Consider the following 5,442-nt stretch of genomic DNA (forward strand, 5'->3'; position numbering starts at 1 on the left):
ATGTGTTCTTGTGTGATATCACATTTCTCCATTAAAACTGCAACTGCATCAATATTGTTGCATAGTGCTGCCATTGCTAATGAATGAAGTTTTTTATCATGCATTCTGTGAATATGATTAGGATGTGAGTAAAGTAAAAGCTCTAATATTTTGAGATAAATGCCTTCTTTTTGTTTTCTCAGATATTGACTACGTTGGAAAGGAGGCGTGTCAAAACATTTACTACTTAACATGAAATTCGAGTAAAATAGAGTAAAAGTAAATGCATTGAAGCCATCATTACTTTGAATATTAATATCTGGATCTTTACCCAGCAAAACTTCAATAACCTGGTGACATCCATAGGAACTAGCAAACATCAAAGCAGTCCATCCATCATTACTTTGAATGTTGATATCTGGATCTTTACTCAGTAAGAGTTCAACAACCTGGTGACGACCCTCTCTGCTGCCTAGCATCAAAGCAGTCAATCCATCATTATCCTGAATGTTAATATCTGGATCTTTACTCAGTAAGAGTTCAACAACGTGGTGATGTCCAAGGTGAACAGCAAACATCAAAGCAGTCACTCCACCATTACTTTGAATGTTGATATCTGGATCCTTACTCAGTAATAGTTCAACAACCTGGTGATGTCCATAGCGGCTAGCAACCATCAAAGCAGTCCAACCATCATTATTTTGAATATTAATATCTGGATCTTTACTCAGTAATAGTTCAACAACCTGGTGATGTCCATAGCGGCTAGCAACCATCAAAGCAGTCCAACCATCATTATTTTGAATGTTGATATCTGGATCTTTACTCAGTAAGAGTTCAACAACCTGGTGACGACCCTCTCTGCTGCCTAGCATCAAAGCAGTCAATCCATCATTATCCTGAATGTTAATATCCAGATCTTTATTCAGTAAGAGTTCAACATCCTGGTGATGTCCAAGGTGAACAGCAAACATCAAAGCAGTCAATCCATTATTATCCTGAATGTTGATATCTGGATCTTTACTCAGTAAGAGTTCAACAATCTGAGGATGACCGTCTCCAATTTGACGTGTTAAAGAAGTTTTGTTATGAATGTAAATATCTGGATCATTACCCATTGCGAGTTGAAGAAGCTGGTGAGGTCCAAACTGACATGCAAATATCAAAGCAGTCTTTCCATCGTTATTTTTAGTGTTAATATCTGGATCCTTACTCAGTAATAGTTCAACAACCTGGTGATGTCCATAGCGGCTAGCAACCATCAAAGCAGTCCAACCATCATTATTTTGAATATTAATATCTGGATCTTTACTCAGTAATAGTTCAACAACCTGGTGATGTCCATAGCGGCTAGCAACCATCAAAGCAGTCCAACCATCATTATTTTGAATGTTAATATCTGGATCTTTACTCAGTAATAGTTCAACAACCTGGTGATGTCCATAGTGGCTAGCAACCATCAAAGCAGTCCACCCATCATTACTTTGAATGTTGATATCTGGATCTTTACTCAGTAAGAGTTCAACAACCTGGTGACGACCCTCTCTGCTGCCTAGCATCAAAGCAGTCAATCCATCATTATCCTGAATGTTGATATCTGGATCTTTACTCAGTAAGAGTTCAACAACCTGGTGATGTCCAAGGTGAACAGCAAACATCAAAGCAGTCACTCCACCATTACTTTGAATGTTGATATCTGGATCTTTACTCAGTAAGAGTTCAACAACCTGGTGATGTCCAAGGTGAACAGCAAACATCAAAGCAGTCAATCCATTATTATCCTGAATGTTGATATCTGGATCTTTACTCAGTAAGAGTTCAACAATCTGAGGATGACCGTCTCTAATTTGACGTGTTAAAGAAGTTTTGTTATGAATGTAAATATCTGGATCATTACCCATTGCGAGTTGAAGAAGCTGGTGAGGTCCAAACTGACATGCAAATATCAAAGCAGTCTTTCCATCGTTATTTTTAATGTTAATATCTGGATCCTTACTCAGTAATAGTTCAACAACCTGGTGATGTCCATAGCGGCTAGCAACCATCAAAGCAGTCCAACCATCATTATTTTGAATATTAATATCTGGATCTTTACTCAGTAATAGTTCAACAACCTGGTGATGTCCATAGCGGCTAGCAACCATCAAAGCAGTCCAACCACCATTATTTTGAATGTTAATATTTGGATCTTTACTCAGTAATAGTTCAACAACGTGGTGATGTCCAAGGTGAACAGCAAACATCAAAGCAGTCAATCCATTATTATCCTGAATGTTAATATCTGGATCTTTACTCAGTAAGAGTTCAACAATCTGAGGATGACCATCTCCAATTCGACGTGTTAAAGAAGTTTTGTTATGAACGTAAATATCTGGATCATTACCCATTGCGAGTTGAAGAAGCTGGTGAGGTCTAAACTGACATGCAAATATCAAAGCAGTCTTTCCATTGTTATTTTTAATGTTAATATCTGGATTTTTACTCAATAAGAGTTCAACAACCTGGTGATGTCCAAGGTGAACAGCAAGCATCAAAGCAGTCAATCCATCATTGTCCTGAATGTTAATATCCAGATCTTTACTCAGTAAGAGTTCAACAACCTGAGGATGACCGTCTCCAATTTGACGTGTTAAAGAAGTTTTGTTATGAATGTAAATATCTGGATCATTACCCATTGCGAGTTGAAGAAGCTGGTGAGGTCCAAACTGACATGCAAATATCAAAGCAGTCTTTCCATCGTTATTTTTAATGTTAATATCTGGATTTTTACACAATAAGAGTTCAACAATCTGGTGATATCCATAGCAACTAGCAGACATCAAAGCGGTCATTCCATTTTTATTTTGAATGCTAATACCTGGATCTTTACTCAGTAAGAGTTTAACAACCTGGTGATGTCCATTGCCACTAGCAAGCATCAAAGCAGTCATTCTGTTATTATTTTGAATGTTAATATTTGGATCCTTACTCAGTAATAGTTCTACAACCTGGTGATGTCCATAGTGACTAGCAAGCATCAAAGCAGTCATTCCATTGCTATCTTGAAGATTAATATCTACATCAGGATCCTTACTCAGTAAGAATTTAACAACCAGGCAATGTCCGTTGGTACTAGCAAGCATTAAAGCAGTACATCCACCATTATTTTTAATGCTAAGGTCTAGATCTGGATCTTTACTCAGTAAAAGTTCAACAACCTCGTAATGTCCATTGGCACTAGCAGACGTCAAAGCAGTCCATCCATCATTACTTTGAATGCTAATATCTGAATCTTTACTCAGTAATAGTTCTACAACCCGGTGGTGTCTATTGGCAGTAGCAGACATCAAAGCAGTCCATCCATTTTTATTTTCAATGTTAGTATCTGGATCCTTACTCAGTAATAGTTCAACAACCTGGTGATGTCCATAGCGGCTAGCAACCATCAAAGCAGTCCAACCATCATTATTTTGAATATTAATATCTGGATTTTTACTCAGTAATAGTTCAACAACCTGGTGATGTCCATAGCGGCTAGCAACCATCAAAGCAGTCCAACCATCATTATTTTGAATGTTAATATCTGGATCTTTACTCAGTAAGAGTTCAACAACCTGGTGATGTCCATAGCAGCTAGCAACCATCAAAGCAGTCCAACCATCATTATTTTGAATGTTAATATCTGGATCTTTACTCAGTAAGAGTTCAACAACCTGGTGATGTCTGTAAAAACTAGCGATCATCAAAGCAGTCAATCCTCTTTTATCTTGAATGTTAATATCTGGATCTTTACTCAGTAATAGTTCGGTGACCTTCTGGGATCCATAACGAATAGCAAACATCAAAGCAGTAAGTCCCTTATTACTTTGTATGTTAATATCTGCATCTTTACTCAGTAAGAATTCGACAACCCGATAATTTCCAGATGCTTTGCCACTAGCAAGCATCAAAGCAGTCACTCCATCACTATTTTGAATGTTAATATTTGGATCTTTACTCAGTAAGAATTGAACAGAAGATAAATCTCCTTTTTTACTAGCAACCATGAGGTCAGTACTATCACTTGCAAGAGGGAAAGTAATGTTAAGATTCGATAAAAAAAATAGAATATTTTCATCATTAGTTTGATACGCTTCCTGCAGTGCAGCCTCGAATGTAAATGACTTATTTTCATCTTTTAGAGGACGATCATTAGCATTTAAAAATACACCAATCTTATTTAGAATTTTTTTCTGTTCAACAAAAACCTTTGCACATATTGGATGGAGATTAGGTATTAATTGAGTTATTAGATATGTACATGTAAGGCTGGAGGCATCACAGTGTACTTCCTTAAGAGTTAAAAAGGATGAGATAAATGATAAATAAGAATTTTCCATTTTATGCAAGTCACTGATTGTCCTGGAGCACCATGGGTTTTTAAGTTTTAAATGAAACTTAAAAAACTCGACATCATCAGGATATTGCATTCCTTTAGTCATCATTGCTAGCTCCAGTAGGCTAGTGGTATCTTTGAACATCTTCAGGTTAGTATTGTATTCTTCTACCTGTTCCTTGATAGGTTCTGTGATAGTACATGGTATTGTGAGAAGATTAATGTTTAAACACGAGTAATGAGGCTGGAGCAACTGCACAAGTTGATGAGCATTTTCACAAGTCGCATCTTCTTTGATATATAATTGAAACTTTTGTTTTGCAGCTGTTACCATGGCTTTGCTGGTCAACATGCTGAAGGCAGTATCAATGAAGCTACTCTTCAATGTACAAAAACAATTTTGCAGCCATTGAAACCTTTCTTTTAAATTATTTTCAATAACACATATGAATGGTTCATACATGTAACTACTAACTTTACCTTTAAGAGTCATTTTCAGCATGTCTTCAACTGAAGTGTCATTTTGTGGTATAATTCTTTCTCCTCCAATTGATTTGAATATATGCTGAGAGAGAGCAAAGCATGCTAAATGGTTTAATCCAATGTATTTTTTATTTCTCGGTTGTTGTACAAATGGATTAGCACCATTTTGTAGCAATGATTTAAAGATTTCAATGTGTCCACCTTGACTAGCTAGCATTAGTGGAGTCTGGTCATCAGTGTCCTGGTAATTTAGATTTATTTTAAGTTCTATCAGAAGTAATGATAACCTCTGATATTCTATATTACTTTCAATACTTGCAATACACTCTAGAAGTGATTCTTCAAATGTGAAGCTAATATCTTCCTTTATGTCAATGATAGTTTGATTGTCAATGATCAGTTGAAATATACCAAGAAGATGAACAAAAGGAATTTTAGTTTGTGATTTTAAAATGAGAGGTTGAACTGATCCTTTGGAAAATACCAAAAATTGAATAGAAATTGATCCTCGGGAAAACTTCTTTATGGTAACATATTTTGCTTCATCATCAAATAAATACTTTACTAGCTTACGAACATGACCAATAGTTAGATCATTCCACCTTCCAGACAACTTGAGAATTACT

This window comes from Amphimedon queenslandica, unplaced genomic scaffold (genome assembly GCF_000090795.2).
Source record: "Amphimedon queenslandica unplaced genomic scaffold, v1.1 AMPQUscaffold_12936, whole genome shotgun sequence".
Taxonomy (NCBI): Eukaryota; Metazoa; Porifera; class Demospongiae; order Haplosclerida; family Niphatidae; genus Amphimedon; species Amphimedon queenslandica.